General features: G+C 38.5%; 1 long non-coding RNA gene across 1 annotated transcript in view; it reads left to right on the top strand.

Annotated features, from left to right (window-relative positions):
* The window catches only part of LOC107183435, a 36,591-nt gene that overhangs the window by 8,606 nt on the left and 10,179 nt on the right, over window positions 1-17,806 (top strand). The window contains exon 2 of the long non-coding RNA XR_001514223.1: window positions 13,794-14,435. This is a non-coding gene — a long non-coding RNA (uncharacterized LOC107183435). The remainder of the gene's footprint in view (window positions 1-13,793; window positions 14,436-17,806) is intronic.

The following is a 17,806-nucleotide window of genomic DNA, read 5'->3' as shown; positions in this document are numbered from 1 at the left end:
CCCCCCACTGGGGATGTGCCCGCAACCAAGGTATATGCCCTTGACCGGAATCGAACCTGGGACCCTTGAGTCCGCAGGCCGACGCTCTATCCACTGAGCCAAACCGGTTCTGCGATTTGTAATTCTTTAATGACTAATGATGTTGAGCACCTTTACATATGCTTGTTGACTATTTGAATTTCTGTTTTGGAGAAATGTTTATTTAAGTCATTTTCCCATTTTTAAATCTGGTTGTTCATCTTTTTATTGTTATTTAAGGAATTGTTGCCAAATCTGAGATTATGAAGACTTACTCCTATTTTCTTTGCAGAGTTTTATAATTTTAGCTTTAATATGTAGTTCTTTACTCTGTTTTGAGTTCATTTTTGTATATGGTGTGTATAAAGGTCCAGCTTCATTGCTTTGCAAGTGGATTAACTAAAAGTTTTTAAACTATAAAATACAGAGTATGCAATACTATATGTGTGTATTAGTTAAATGAAGCTATTTTGTGGTATCTGCTCTTCGGGCATTTGTGGGAGAGAAATGCATTTTTAAGGTCATACCTGATATTTGAAGAGAGGGATATTCAAATTGTTTGTGAAGGGTGAAATCTTGCTTAAAACAAGGAAAAAAGCCCGGCCAGCGTGGCTCATTGGTTGAGCATCGATTTATGAACCAGGAAGGAGGTCACAGTTTGATTTCCTGTCAGGGCACATGCCCGGGTTGCAGGCTGAATCCCCCTTGGGGGGCGAGTAGGAGGCAGCTGATCAATGATTCTCTCTCATCGTTAATGTTTCTACCTCTCGCTCCCTCTCCCTTCTCTGAAATCAATAAATTTTTTTAAAGTTCGTTTGGAAACTGTAAAGCAAGGTCTGATAAACTTTTTCCTATAAAGGACCAGGTAGTAAATATTTTAGGCTTTGCGTGCCATGGAGTCTCTGTTGCAAGGACTCAGCTGCTGTTGTAGCAGCCTTAGGCAATATGTAAATGAATGAGTATGGCTATATTCCAATAAAACTATTTATGAACACTGAAATAATTAGTTTTGAATAATTTCCGTGTGTCATAAAATATTCTTCTTCTTATTTTTCCCAACCGTTAAAAGTGTAAAAGTCTTTCTGAGCTCATCTACTGCACAAAAACAGTCAGTGAGGTGAGGTGGTTTTGGCCTGGGTGCTATATGTGGTTTGGCTGCCACGTTTTATTTTTTATTTTTTAAAAAAACTGGATTCTTAAGTCCTCGTATGATTTTGATGGGTCAAAGGAGAGAGGGGATACACACTGTTCCTTACATATGTTCTACCATGTTTCTATGCTCTTAGATTTCCTAAGAATTTGGGTTTCTCTGATTGCTTCTTTTAGTGAAAGTCATGACTATCACTTTATCTATAGCCCCTGCTTCAGTGATCTCATATAGTCTTACGGCATAAAATACCATTTCACACCAAATTCACATCTCCAGCTTAGACCTACCTCATGAACTCCAGCCTTGTTCCTGACATTGGACCTTTGCAACTAGCTGTTCCTTTAGACATTGTATACCTTTACTTCCTCATGTTGCCTTTTTACTGAAGCCTATCCTGACCATGCTACTTAATGTTGTAACCTGTTTCTTACCCACAAACTGCAAATACTAGATATTTTGTATATTTACAGGGGCCCAGTGCACGAATTCGTGCAACTTGAAAGGAACTGTGGGCTGCGAGGCTGTGGTAGGCAAAGGGGCGGGTTTCAGCCCCTCCTCCACGTCCCCGTCTGGCCCCTCCCAACTTGGCCCCCGGTCCCCTGTCTGCTAGCAGCCCTGCTCCTGCTGCGTCCGCTCCCATGTGCTGATGGCGCTGGCCCTGCTTGCACCCGCTGAAGGCGCAGAGCAATTGGGACCCATGCCAGCAGTGGGGGCGAGCGGGGCTTGCGCTGTCAGTGGGTGTGAGCGGCAGCCCCAATTGCCCCTCAGGAGCAGGGGGAGGTGGAGAAGCCCTCAGGGATGATCAGGGCCAGCAGTTGCCACTCACCCATTAATGGCGCCCAGTGATTGGGACCAGCACTGGGCACTAGCAGCGGGTGCGAGTGGCGGCTCTGGCACTGGCAGTGAGTGTGAGTGGGACCATCACCAGAGGTAGGTGTGAGAGGTGGCTGATGGGACCAGGGTGTGAGGGAGCAAAGAATTTTTAGTAACCACCAGAGGCTCACCCCGATCACAGCGACTGGTGCCCCGACTTGGTCTGGCACCCCCGCTCACCTGCTCCACCATCCCGCCGTGGCCTACACCTGCCATGTTCTACACACGACTCCCTCTGCCCCCCTGGTGGTCAGCTCACATCATAGCGACCTGTTGTTCAGTTGTTCTGCCATTTGGTCTATTTGCATATTAGCCTTTTATTATATAGGATTATGCTTATTGTTTACTATTGTTTCCCCTTACTAGTATTTAAGCTCCATGAGGGTAGGTATCTATTTTTTAAAATAATTCTTTATTGTTGAAAGTATTACATATGTCCCCTTTTCCCCCCCATTGACCCCTTCCAGCCTGCCCCCCTCCCAAGCCCTCACCACCTCATTGTCTGTAGCCATGGGCCATGCATATTCGCATACAAGGTTCTTGGTTGATTACTTCCCACAACCCCTCCTTCCCTCTGAGATTCCACGCTCTGTTCCATGCTTACATGTCTCTGGATACACTCCATTCATCAGTTTATTTTGTTACTTAGATTCTGCATAAGTGGGATCATGTGATACTTGTCTTTCTCTGACTGACTTATTTCACTTAGCATGATCCTCTCCAGGTCCCTCCATGCTGTCTTAAAAGGGAAGACATCATTTTTCACTGCTGCATAGTATTCCATTGTGTAAATGTACCACAGCTTTTTTATTCACTCGTCTGCTGGTGGGCACTTGGGCTGTTTCCAGATCTTAACTATTGTAAAGTGTGCTGCTATGAACATAGGGGTGCATACATTCTTTCTGCTTGGTGCTTTGGGTTTCTTAGGATATATTCCTAGAAGTTGGCTGCCACGCTTTAAAGGGTTAGGCAGAGTAAGGTGTTAAGTAAGGATTTGAGGGTAGGTGATTGATAAATAGAAATTGTTTAATTTTGATGATGAAAGAAGATAGAGATGATTTCAACCCCCTTTCTAATTTGGACCCAGACATTTTTTCACATAAAATGGGTATCTTTAATTGAAGAAATGACCTTGCCAAATCAAAGCTGGATGATGGAAGTGAGGAAGAAGATAGTTTTAGTGTTATAAACTCCCAAGGACTGTGATGGGGTTGTGCAGTATATGTACCTATGAAATTCAGGGTTGTGTAGTGTGTGCATTGGCTCCAAGTGATACATGGCCTCATATTAGAAGAAGTTAAGATTGGACTTCAGAGTCAAATGCCAGGGTTGAATTCTGGCCCTGGTGTTTACTAGCTGTGTAATCTCAGGCAAGTTAACTTAATATTTTGAGCTTAGTTTCCTCATTTGTAAAATGAGAATAAAAATATTTACCTCAAGATTCTTGTGATGATTATATGAGAAAATGATTACAGTGTTTGGCACAAAGCATTCAATACATGTTAACTGATAGTATTCATTTGAATATATTTGTACATAATTATTAGTTTTGTCTTTCCTTTAGTTATTGTAAGAAATTATAATATCCGGAGCTGGTTCTTTTGTACAGGTTGTTGATGGACAGTTCTGCTTTAAAGGGTTAAAATAATATAGAAGTAGATTAAAACCTTAAGATTCCCCTTTACCCAATGTCCTGCCCTCCCAGCAGGTAACTCTTAAGAGTTGACTATGAACTTGTACAGTCTTTTTTCTCTGTATTTACATATATATGTCAGTATGTATATGCTCACTTTATTCTTTTTAATGGATACACAGTATTTCATACTACATGCTTCTTTAACCACTAGGATCAGTTTAGAGCATATCCTGTCAGTCTTTTTTATATGTATGTACACATAATATGAGTACATATAGAAATATAAAGTTTTGGGGGGATTTTTACATAAATATATATAGATGAAATGTATACATAGTACTACAACTTGTTTTTCTCAGTACATATATGTAGAAGATTTTTATTTATCAGTATATATCCATCTCATTTTTTAAACAGATGCATATTATTACACAGTACATATATACCACTGTTTATTTCACTAGTCTCTTAAAGATAGATATTTAAAGTGTTTTTCTTTAATTCTTTATTGTTGAAATTATTACATATGTCTCCTTATTTAAGGGTTTTTTCAGGTTTTTTTTTCTATTTCAAACAATGCTTCATTAAAAAAAAATCCATGTACATATATATTTGTACATATATAGGAATATTTCTCAGGTAAATACTAAGAAGTGGAATTGCTAGGTGACAAGTTTGCACTAGCTACTCGGAATTGGAATTGCCATATGAAAAGGCTATTTCAGTTTACCTGCTAACAGTCCAGTATTTCTCACATACTTCTTAAAACATGATATTAGCATATTTTATTCTGCTCATCTGATGGACAAGAATGACATCGAATTTTTTGAATTTACATCTCTCTGCTTACTAATTAGTTTGAGCCATCCTTCTACCATGCATGTATTGGTCATTAGTATTTCTTCCTGATTTTTTTAGTTCTTTATATATTTTAGATATTAATGCTTTAGATATTAATGCTTTGCTATACATGTGGCAAATGCTGGCTCACAGTCTGTTTCTTATCTTTTAACCTTGTTCATGGTCAAATGGCAAAATGTGTTAGCTTTTTCGTTAATGATCTCTGCATTTTGTCTTTTTAGGGAGGCCTTTCTTCAGGTTAGAAATATGTTGTCATCTTTTCTTTTAATAGTTGTAGTTTTGCTTTTTATGTTTAGCTCTTTAATCTACCTGGAATTTATTTTTGTGACTGAGTTTTAACTAGGGCTTTGACCCCCTCCCCCGCAAGATGGGTAACCAGTTATTCTGATACCATTTGGTATGCTAGATGTTCCTCACAAATTTGAAATGCCATTTTTATCATGGACTACATCCCCATATATAATGTGTCTGTTTCTGTACTGATTCTTTTTTTTTTTTAATTAAAAAAATTTTTAAATATTTTTTTATTGATTTCAGAGAGGAAGGGAGAGGGAGAGAGATATCGAAACATCAATGATGAGAATCATTGATCGGCTGCCTCCTGTACACCCCCTACTAGGAACTGAACCTGTAACCTGGGCATGTGCCCTTGACTGGAATCGAACCCGGGTCCCTTTAGTCTACAGGCTGATGCTCTATCCACTGAGCCAAACCAGTGAGGGCTGATTTTTTGTTTTATTCTTCATTGGAGGATATGGTCATTGACCCTAGAGAGAAGGGAAGGAGTTGGGGCGGGAGAGAAACATAGATGTGAGAGACAACATCAATTGGTTGCCTTCTGAATGTACCCTGACTGAGGAGCAAACCCACCACCTTTTGGTGTATGGGACAACACTCCAACCAACTGAGCCACAGGGCCAGGACTCTGTATTGATTTTTCTACTCTAGTAGTCCATTTGTCTGTTTCTGTGCCGAAACTACACTGTTTAATTTACTATAGCTGTATGTAATACCTGGTAAGGCAAGTTCTCATTGTTTTCTTTTTCAAGATTTTGTTGGATTTCCTTGTATTCTTTTAGAATCAGCTTTTCAATTTTGGACAAAAAATATATTTGAGATTTTGATTGGGTTTGCATTGAATTTGGAATAATCTGGCGGGGGATATGAAGATGCTGATATTGAATCTTTGGACCAAGAAAAAGTGTTTTTCATGTACTGCAGTAAAAATGTACAGCTTTCATTATATGTGTTGCATACTTCTTCTTGAGTTCATTCCCAGATGAATATTTCATAGCTTTGCGGCTCTTATGAACAGGATAGTTTTTTTTAAAAAAAATTTTTTTTTTAAAAAATCAACTGACTTGCCTTCCTTCCAGGGTACCCAGCTCTTCCTGCCCCACTCGTGGGGTTGCCTACCCCCCTGCTCTAGCCCTCAAGTTAGGATAGTTGTCTTTTAAATTCCATTTTGTAATTGATTATTGCTGACGTCTAGCAAAGCTGTTGATTTGTTTGTTGATTTTGTCTTTGGTTTTTCTGCTGAGCTCTGCTGTTTAGTTCTTATTATAGCTTTGTAGTTATTTTGCTTGGATTTTCTAGATAGATAATCATGTAGTCTGCAAGTTTTGAGTTTTGTCTCCTACTTAACAATATTTGTAGGTCTTGTTTTATTTCCTTAAGTGGCAGCAGTGATAATAGGAATTCCTGCCTTATTCTTGACTTTAATTATTGTTATATGAGAGATGTTTAAGCTCACTCATAAGATAAATGCTAATTGAAACCATACAGAGATTCCTTAATTAAACCTATCAGCGTTAAAAATCAAAACATTTGATAACACCTTTTTTATTGGAAGGATGTGGGGTAAAAGATACTCTCACACATTGCAGGTGGGAGTTTAAATTGGTACAATGCCTGTGGAAGGCAGTTTGGCAGCATTATATAAAGATACACTTGGATTATGTGTACTCTTCTGGATATATTAGTATGTTTCAATACAAGTTAAATATACAAATTTATTTTGATCCGGCAATCCTATTTCAGGGTATTTACATATATGTGTACACACATAGGCAAAATGAAATATGCAATGTTATCTAGCATAGCAAATAACTGAATACTATATAAGTAGTAAAAATAAGAATGAGGAACATTTATGTATGGACAGGGAAAAACGTATCCTAAAATATTGTGACTACTAGGGGCCCAGTGCACAAATTTGTGCATCTTGAAAGGAACTGTGGGCCACGAGGCTGCAGTAGGCACAGGGGCAGGTCTCCGCCCATCCTCCACACCCCCACCCGGCCCTTCCCTCCGGTCCCCCCCATCCCCTGTCTGCCGGCAGCCCCGCTATTACCGCCGCTCCCGGGCACTGACAGTGCCGGTCCCACTTGCACCCACTGATAGTGTGGAGCAATTGAGGCCGGCACCAGCATCAGGCGTGAGAAGGGCTGGCGCTGTCAGTGGGTGCGAGTGGCAGCTGCTGCCCAGATTGCCCCTCAGGAGCAGGGGGAGGTGGGGAAGCCCTTAGGGACCAGCACTGGGCAGCAGGTGTGAACGGTGGCTCCGGCTGCGAGTGTGAGTGGTGGTGCCAGCGCTGGCAGCAGCTGCAAGTGGGGCTGGTGCTGGCAGCGGCTCCGAACGCTGTGTGGGACCATGGTGCATGGGAGCAAAGAATTTTCAGTAACCACCAGAGGCTTGCCCCAATGACAGCAACTGGCACCCTGCCTTGGTCTGGCATCCTGCTCACCTGCTCCACCTTCTCGCAGAAGCCGATGCCCACCATGTTCCACACATGCCCCCTGGTGGTCAGCGCACCTCATAGCGATCAGTTGTTCCACCATTCGGTCTATTTGCATATTAGCCTTTTATTATATAGGATAACCTGGGTAGCACAGTTGATTAGAGTATCGTCCCCATACACCAAGGTTGCATGTTCCATTCCCGGTCAGGGCACACACAAAATTCAACCAATGAAGTTATAAATAAGTGGAATAACAACTCTTTTTCTCTCTTTCAAATAAGTCAATAAAAATATTGTAACTATAAAAAAATTTAGTACATACTATGCTACTTTTTGTGTAGAAAGGGAGAGAGAACATGTATTTATATTCACTTATTTTTTCCTAAAGAAACTCTGGAGGGCTATAAGAATTGAATAAGTGGTTACATGTTGGAGTGGTGGAAATTAAATGGCAAACAGGGTTGGGAGTGTCTATATATACCTCCCTCTTTGATTTTTGAATCTTATATTTATTTATTTATTCATTTATTTTATTTTTTAAAAAATATATTTTATTGGTTTTTCACAGAGAGGAGAAAGAGAGAGACAGAGACAGAGAGACATCAATGTGAAACATCGATCGTTTGCCTTCTACACGCACCCTGACTGGGGATAGAACTTGCGACCTGGGTATGTGCCCTGACTGGGAATTGAACCATGACCTCCTGGTTCATAGGTGAATGCTAAATCATTGAGCCACGCTGGCGGGCTCAGGCCTGATTTTTGTAGACTATTTCAATGCACTGTGTTTCTGTATTGCTGAATGTAGAAGAGATACTATCGTGGTTACTGAAGTATACCCCAGTAGAAATGCAACTGCAAAGCTTTAAACGAATGCAGCATATACTTTCTGGCCTTATTGAAAATAAATATAATCCCCTGAAAATAATTTACTATTTTGAGTATTGTTTAATAGTGCTTTAATATAGGGCTGCCACTAGGGTTTATTAAGAGATAGAGAATAAAAACCTCCATTTATTGATTATTATATTATGCCAGGCACTATGCTAAATAGTTTATATGTATATTTCCATATCAGTCCTGTGAGATTTCACAAATGAAACCAAGGATGAATGAGGTTAAGTAATTTGCCTCAGAGCTACTCTGAGAAGTGAGAGGCAGAACCAGTATTTGCTTCCAGGTTTCTCGCACCCCAAAACCTGTGTTCTGAAACTGTTTTATGTTCAAGAAAGCTAGTGGATCCACAATGAAAAGGCCCCAGATATACTATGCTTAGTGAAGTTCTTGGCCTAGTTAAATTTTTTTCTTATTCATTGTTTACCCTAAGGCTCCCAGCTATTACATTTTATTGTTGTCAGTAGTTTCCCTTCAGAACAGCGATTCTCAACCCAGGAGGCCAGGCTGAAGATTAGGAGAATGGACAGAAGGGGATGGGTAGAGAGTATGGTTTTAAAAAGACATATTTGATATTACGATGGCTTTGATTTTAGTCACAATATTTTAGGATCTTAAACAGGGACATCATATTTTATTGAGATATAATTTACATACCATAAAATTCACCAATATAAATGTCAGTGATTTTTTAGTAAATTTATGGAGTTGTATATTCTTGATTACAATCTAATTTTAGAACATTTCCATCACCCCAGAAGATCCCCTGTGCTGGTTTGCTGTCAGTGCTATTCCTGTGCCCCAGCCCCGGCCCCAGCCCTAGCCCCAGCCCACAGGCAACAACTAATCTATTTTCTGTCTCTGTAGATTGGCATATTCTAAACATTTCATATAAATAGAACTATACAGTGTATGGTCTTTCCCTCTGGCTTCTTTCTCTTAGAATAACGTTTTCAAGGTTCATCCTTGTAGCAGGTATTGATATCTCTCATTCCCTTTTATTGTGTGAATACTGTTCTATTGCATGGATATGGCACATTTTGTTTAGCCATCAATTAATAGACATTTGGATCATTTCCACTTTTTGGCTATTGTGAATAGAGCTGCTGTGAACACTTGTGTACAAGTTTTTGTGTGGACATGTGTTTTCATTTCACTTGGGTAGATGGTATCATATAGTAACTCTATGTTGACTTGTTGAATAACTGCCAGATTATGTTCCAGAGCAGCTGCAACGTTTTACATTCCCACCAGCAATGCACGAGGGGTCCATTTTCTCTACATCTTTACCAACAACGTGTTGCTGTTCATCTTTTTGATTGTAGCCATCCTCATGGGTATGAAGTAGTATTTCATTTTAGTTTTTGATTGGCATTTACCTAATGAGTAATGATGTGGAACATTTTTTTCATGTTGATTGGCCATTCGTATAACTTCTTTAGAGAATGTCTATTCAGATCCTCAGCCCATTGGATTATTTATCTTTTCATTATTGACTTGTAAGAATTTTTTGTATGTTCCGAATATTTTGTATGTTCTGAATACTAGTCTCTTATCAGATAAGTGATTTGCACATATTTTCTCCAAGGCTTTTTGTGTATCACTTTCTTGGTGGCAACTTTTATTTTTTTAATATGTCTTTATTGATTTCAGAGAGAGCAAGAAAGAGGGAGAGAGAGAGAGAAAAACATCAAAGATGAAAGAGAATCATTGATTGGCTGCCTTCTGCATGCCCCCTACTGGGGATTGAACCTGCAACCCAGGCATGTGCCCTGACTGGGAATTGAACCCGGCAACCTCCTGGTGCATAGGACAAAGCTCAACCAACTCAGCCACACCAGTCAGGCTCTTGTCAGTTTTAACTTAACACGTTAAGCGCCCAGTCAGCCACTGGTGGCTGACACTATACTTTCCATCCAGAAGACAAAACAGGCTGGGCGCTAAACGTGTTAATGTATTTTGGGGCTCTGTTGTTAGATGTATATAATTTTATTGTTCTAATGAATTAATCTTTTCATACTTATAAAATATCCCTGTTGGCTCTATAACATTTTTTTGTCTTAAGGTTGTTTTTTAAAAGGCTGAGGGAACATTCCTTTCCCCATACCTCTGATTTTCTGCTTCTTATCCTATAGTTTGGAAAACCAGGTGACCGAACATGTTAGAGCTATACTAGAGCAGGACTACTTGCCCCTCTATTTTTATGTTAGGGTTCCGAGTAAGATTTCACTTTTTATTTTTTTTATTTTTTAAAATATAATTTTATTGATTTTCCACAGAGAAGAAGGGAGAGGGATAGAGAGTTAGAAACATTGATGAGAGAGATCGATCAGCTGCCTCCTGCACTCCCCCCAGTGGGGATGTGCCCGCAGCCAAGGTACATGCCCTTGCCCGGAATCGAACCCGGGACCCTTCAGTCCGCAGGCCGACGCTCTATCCACTGTGCCAAACCGGTTTGGCGGATTTCACTTTTTAAAAAGAATTTCTGCAGTTACTTAAATTATCTTATTTTACCTATTTTTGTCTTTTTACAAGTCCTTTTGGCTTATGGATCTCTGTTCTTGAAGCTTCTGGATAATTGACCTTTAGTTAAGTGAAGTGAATAATATTTTTAAGAATATCTCACCTAAAATGTTAACATTTGGGGAATTTGAGTGAAGGGTATATTGGATTCTTTGTATACTTTTTTTTCCAAGTCCAAATTGTGTCAAAAATAAGTTAAAGAAAAAAATCTGCACCTAAGTGAGGTGATATTACTTACCTTTTCTTACTTGCAGGCAATACTAGTCTTATTCATTGACGTTTGAAATTGATTTGGCAATGTAACCTCATAAAGCGGTTCATGAGTCCTTAGTTTGCAGTCATGCACCATTTAACAATAGGGATAGGCTCTGAGAAATGCACTGTTAGGTAATTTCATCTCTGTGAACATCATAGAGTATACTTACACAAGCCTAAATGGTATAGCCTACTAGACACTGAGGCTATATGGTATATGTGGTCCGTTTTTGACCAAAATGTCATTGTGTGGTACATGACTGTAATTCTTATCTCTGATATTGACACAGCTATGTCTTAGTAGTGTCATTTGATAGGCAAATTTCTGGGAGTTATCATAGATTCTTTCCCTTTAAAACCATATTCACTCAGGCAATAAACCTTGAATTTGGAACTTCGTTTAATGTATCTTGAATCTATCCCTCTTGCCAATATTTTCATTCACACCTCAGCATCTCTTTCCTGGATTATTGCAGTAGATTTCTAACTGGTCTTATTTTATATCTGTTCTCTGTCTTCATCTGCCTGCTTCTAAAGTATGCAGTAAACTATTCATGGTACCATTCATACACTTAATCCATGCTGTCTCATGACTTTGCTTGTGATCTTCCTTCTGCTTGGATCAGGTAATTTTCCTTCTTTGAGACTCAGGTCCAGCATCTCTTCCAGTAAACCTTCCTTAGAGTGTCCGACTTCATTCTTTTTGCGTATAGATAACCAGTTGTCCCAACACCATTTATTGAAAAGAGGGTTCCTTCCCCATTGAAATGTCTTGGCACCCTTATTGAAAATCGACCATAAATATGTGGGTTTATTTCTGGGTTCTCTGTTTTCATTCCATTTATTTTTACATCTATCCTTATGCCAGTACCACGCTATCTTAGTACTATAGCTTTGTGGTAAGTTTTAAAATTCGGAAGGATGAGTCCTCCAACTTTTTTTTTCTTCAAGATTGTTTTGCCTTTGGCTATTCTGGTCCCTCAAAGTTTTATGAGTTTTAGGATCAATTTGTTAATGTCTGCAAATAAACTAGGTGGATGTTGATAGGATTTATGTTTAATATGTAGAGCAATTTGGGGTATTTCCATTTTGTCTTAGTTAAGGATTGTTATTCTCAGGTTTTCAAATTTGATATTTCTGCGTATTTTTTTTGATTGTGACAAAACGTGCCTTCTAAGTTACATAACATAATAGTTAGACAGTACTTAATTTTGTGATGCATGTTTGTGGTGAGAAGAGAAGAATTTTTTTTATTGGTAGTACAACCATTCATTTGAAAAACTTTTTCCTTACATGGTCATATACTTTACAAAGTAGTCCCTGAAATATTTTGCTATACACCTGAAACTAATGCAAAATAATATTGAATGTAAACTATAATTTTAAAATAAAATTTTAAAAAATAACTTTTTCCTTATATGTTCCACATATTTCCACATGTTCTTTGTGGAAAACTGTAAAAAATACAGAAAAGCAGAAAGTCCATAATTATACCATTCAGAATTAATATCATATATGTATCTATGTGTGTATATATGAAGGCTTATTGTATATATTTCATTTAACCATATAATATATAGATGTCTTTTAATCTCATTAAAAGCTAGTGGATTTTTAAAAATATTGTATCCATCTCATTTTGAGATATTTAATTAAATCCCTATTAGGCTTATGTTTAGTTACAGTTTTTTCCAAATTTTAAGTGCTGTGATGAATGTCTTTATAATTAAATCTTTGCACAAATAGACTATTTTCTAAGGCAAGTTCCTATAAGTAGAATTGCTGGTTTAAGAGGATACATATTTTAAAGTGTTTCTTAAAAGATTTAGTATAGTGTTTTAATATTTTTGTATTGTATGTTAATATTTTACAGTAGGTTATGCTAAAATCTGAGGCAAGCTCATAAACAAGTATTTTGTGTACCTCAAAAGTACAATTGGATGTTCATAGCAGCATTATTCATAGTATTCAAAAGGTGGAAACAATCCCAATCCATTGACCAGATGAATGGATAAACAAAATGTGGTATATACATACAATGTAATATTGTTCAACGTTAAAAAGGAATGAAATTCTGATAACATGTTACATCAGTGAACCTTGCAAACATTTTGTTGAGTGAAATAAGCCAGACACAAAAGGGCAACTACTGTATGATTCCACTTAGATGTGGTGCCTAGAATAAACAAATTCATAGAGACAGAAAGTAGGATAGGGATTACTAGGGACTGGGGAGATGAAGAGTTATAGTTTAATGGATACAGAATTTCAGTTTGGGATGATGAAGTGATCCAGGATGGAGAGTTCTGGAAATAGATCATGGTGATGATTGCGCAACATTGTGGCTATACTTAAAGCCACTGAAGTGTATGCTTAAAAATGGTTAAAATAGTTAATTTAATATTAAGTATACTTTACCACAATAAAAAAGACTACCATCAGATTCCAGAATTTTAGACAAAAAACAATTACTGAGAAACAATGTGCTTGTTTTAATTATTATGTGTTACCTTTTACCTTGTAGCTAAGTGAACTCAGGTTTAGATACTTACTTTAGATATGATGGATTGATAGATGGGACTGAGAAACTAGGTTCCTAACCAACATTCATTCAATATGAAGACTTACTGAGCTATATGCCAAGTAGCCTGCTAGGCACTGAGGGTTACAGTGGTAAACAAGATAAGACATAGTCCCTGGAGTCTGCTGGTTGCTAAGCTTGGACAGAAAAAAGAACAAACTTCTTATTAAGAAAAAATGGATTAAACAATCAGGTGACTTGTTTTCTCCTTAATGATTTCCTTTGTGAGGTAATTTTAAAATATCCTTTTTTCCCCTTTCAGGTTACTATGGAAACATGACCACATAAAAAGGAAGTCCATCCTGATAATTCTGATACCTGAGATGTAACTGGACTGAAGGGTAGAACAGGGAAATTTTTAGTGCCAACCTTAATTACAATGGCTACTGATTCAGGGGAGCCAGCTAGCACAGAAGATTCAGAGAAACCTGATGGAGTTTCACTGGAAAACAGAGTTCATCAGATGGCAGCCACTTTGACAGTGGAAGCTAGACTGAAGGAAAATGACAGTACCATCTCTGCTCGGGGGGAAACTGTCGAAAGGAAGAGATTCTTCCGAACGAGTGTTGATGACAAAGTTATTGATTCTTCCTCCAAAGATGAGAAAACGAAGGCTACAACAGAGATTCCAGGTGCAGAAAAGCTTCCTGCAAATGTGCTAAGAGGTGAAAAAGAAGTCAAATTCTCACAATGTTCAAAGGCAACTTCCGAATCCTCCAAAGATTGTCTCAAGGAGAAAAATGAAAAGGAAATGGAAGAAGAAGCGGAAATGAAGGCTGTAGCTACTTCTCCTAGTGGCAGGTTCCTGAAATTCGACATAGAGCTGGGAAGAGGAGCCTTTAAAACAGTGTATAAAGGACTGGACACTGAAACATGGGTTGAGGTTGCTTGGTGTGAGTTGCAGGTTGGTATATAATCTTCCTGGTTTTAATAAATTCCAGTTTTAGTTGACTTGGTCTTCTGAGTGATCCAGGATTAAAACACATCCTAGATTATAATAAAATTAAGCGCTTGTTTCCCACCCCCCTCCCAGAAATTATGCCCCTTTCCTAGATCCTCTTAGGATAGTGGTTCTCAACCTTCCTAATGCCCCGACCCTTTCATACAGTTCCTCCTGTTGTGGTGACCCCCAACCATAAAATTATTTTCGTTGCTACTTCATAACTGTAATGTTGCTACTGTTATGAATCGTAATGTAAATATCTGATATGCAGGATGTATTTTCATTGTTACAAATTGACATAATTAATTCGTTGCTACTTCATAACTGTAATGTTGCTACTGCTATGAATCGTAGTGTAAATATCTGATATGCAGGATGGTCTTAGGCGACCCCTGTGAACGGTTCGTTCGACCGCCAAAGGGGTCGCAACCCACAGGTTGAGAACCACTATCTTAGGACCTCACGCCAGCTATTTTTTTGTCCTGTTGCTTTCCCCTCTGGTTTAAGAGGGGGAAACTCTATGGCAGTGGTTCTTAACCTTGGCTGCACATTAGAATCACCTGGGAATCTTTTTAAAATCCTGATTTCTGGGCCTCATCCTCCGGAAATTCTGTTTCTTTGTTACTAATGTTGTGGCTGCACCCCATAACAATGAAACAGAATTTCCGGAGGATGAGGCCCAGAAATCAGGATTTTAAAAAGATTCCCAGGTGACTCTAATGTGCAGCCAAGGTTGAGAACCACTGCTCTATGGTGTTGTTGGGGAAATGCTCTTAATTTACTAACGTTAGGAAATTTCTGAAACTCTTTAACGTCTCATTTTTAAAACTTTCACTAAATTTGTGCCTTAAAACTTGATATAACAAGTGCTTAAGACTGTGATATATTAGTCATATGTCCTGTGATATCTCCCTTTTCTCTTAACAAATTTTTGGGGGTTCGTGTACTGTTTTTTAGAACAGGAAATGCTTTTCTTGATTCCTTGAGGATTTCTATTAGTATAAACTCACACATGCCTTTGTGTTTACCTTGAAGAGGATCTCTGGAAGAAATAATCAGCAGAATTTACTGAGGTTAGTCAAATGTAATGTGCTTAGAAAGGAGAAATGAAAGCAACAGGACTGTAGTTGCATCAACTGGATACTTGGTTCCATAATAAATGTTTATGTGAACGTCTAACTAATGAATGACTACATAGGGGGTCAAGTATCATAGAAGGAGTTATAATAATAGTTTCAGACAGATGTAGGTTAAATATAAGGAAAAACCTTTGTGACCTCAGTCAGCTCAAGAGAAATGGTCAGTTTTCACAGGAGATGCTTAAAATTAACATAGAATAAAGCCAGTACTTCTAGGCAGGTGATTATTGTTCAAATTCCAGTAGTCTCTGCCTGTGGGTGTGTCTGATCACCCTTTCTGAATATGCTACAGGTTGCCATTTAGATAGCTTTGAAATTTAGTGCAAGTCCCTGCATTTCTAGGAAGCTTCTTTGTTTAACAACACCAAGTTTCCGAACTTTGCTCTCTGTAAAAGTCAATGATTGCTTCATATGCACATTCAGGAGTTTATTGTCAGAGATTCAAATTCAGCAAGTCTGGGTGGAGTACAAGACAACAGTTTTGGTTCTAGGTTGCAGGTTCAATCCCTAGCCCTGGGGCCCTGGTTGGAGCAGCTGTGACAGTAAATGTGTATCCCTTAGGTCTCTCCATCCCTCCCTTCCACTCTTCAAAAAAGCAATGGACTGGTTGAGGTGGCTGGGACAGTAGATATGTCTATCACATAGATGTATATCTATTTCTCTCTCTCTCTCTATTTCTCTCTCTCTCCCCTCTCCCTCCCTTTACCTCCCTCTTTCCCCCCCTCATCCTCCCTTCCTCCCTCCCTCTCTTCCTCCCTCCCTTCCACTCTCTGTAAAAACAGCAATGGAAATAATATCCTGGGTGAGGATTAACAAAAACAAAACAAAAAACAAAGTGTTTTGAATGTGGGAAATCCCTTGATGACTCTTTGGAATGCAAATAACTTAGCAGTAGAGCCATTATAGTAGTTCTTGAAAAGTGTATGCAGGTATGGGGTTTGCTTGATTTTCTTCTCACCCCCTTTTTAATCCTTTAAGAATTTTATAAGGTCTGTGTCACAGTAGAAATATTAGATAATGCAAGGAAACAAACATGAAAACCACCTGAGGCCCTTGCCAGTGTTGCTCAATTGGTTGAGCATCCTCCCATGCACCCAGAGGCTGTTCAGGACATTCTCCTCCCACCCCCCAAAAAACACCTTAAATTCTAGTACTTTGAGGACACTTTAAACAATTTAGTATATCTTTCTGGACCCTTTTGCATAAATGTATATATGACTTTGTGTATTTTCTCCCCCACAAAATGGAATCAAATATCAATTTTTACAAAACCTTTTTAAAAATTTATCACTAACATCTTTTCATTACCAGTAATTGTAGTTTTATGTCATAATTTTACTACATGCCCTTATAAGTTATTTAACTAGTCCTCTATTATTGGACATTAAGATTTTTCTCCAACGTTTTACCATTATAATTATGTTGTGGTCATCCTTATATATCTATTGAATATTATGTACATTTTAATTTCACCTCTGCATCATGACATTGGTAACACTCATCTTTCAGTGATACTCTGTAAGTGGGGGAAGTAATTTCCATTCCCTTGGTAGGCTATATAGTAAAGATAGGTCAAGTTATTTTGCAAATTGTGCACTCTAACTATGCTAAAGGATGTTTAGGTAAAAGTTGAAGAAAATATTGTAGCAGTAGGACCTGCCTGCTATCATTCGCCTGGGGAAAGATCGAAAGATCCTATAAGGCAGGGGTCCTCAAACTACGGCCTGCAGGCCATATGCAAATTCAAATATTGTATTTGTTCCCATTTTGTTTTTTTTAAAAAAAAATAAGATATGTGCAGTGTGCACAGGAATTTGTTCATAGTTTTTTTTTAAACTATAGTCCGGCCCTCCAACGGTCTGAGGGACAGTGAACTGTTTAAAAAGTTTGAGGACCCCTGCTATAAGGTCTTCCTAGCAAAGCTTGTTGGAATTGCATGTTCCCAGGCCTCATTCCAGACCAATGAATCAGAATCTGCCGCTTAGTAACATCTGCAAATGATGAACAGCAGAGTTTGAAAAGCACTAAAATAAGGGACCAGTTCCAAGAATTAGCTGAACCAGAAGAGGAAATCCCTGAATACACTTAACATGAGCTTTATATTTTATCATATAATAGAGGCCCGGTGCACAACATTTGTGCACTTGAGCGGGGGTGGGGTCCCTCAGCCCAGACTGCACCCACTCACAGTCT

Source organism: Myotis davidii, unplaced genomic scaffold, assembly GCF_000327345.1.
Source record: "Myotis davidii unplaced genomic scaffold, ASM32734v1 scaffold1960, whole genome shotgun sequence".
Taxonomy (NCBI): Eukaryota; Metazoa; Chordata; class Mammalia; order Chiroptera; family Vespertilionidae; genus Myotis; species Myotis davidii.
The sequence above is the reverse complement of the archived record's forward strand: the minus strand, read 5'-3'. Positions and strand labels throughout refer to the sequence as shown.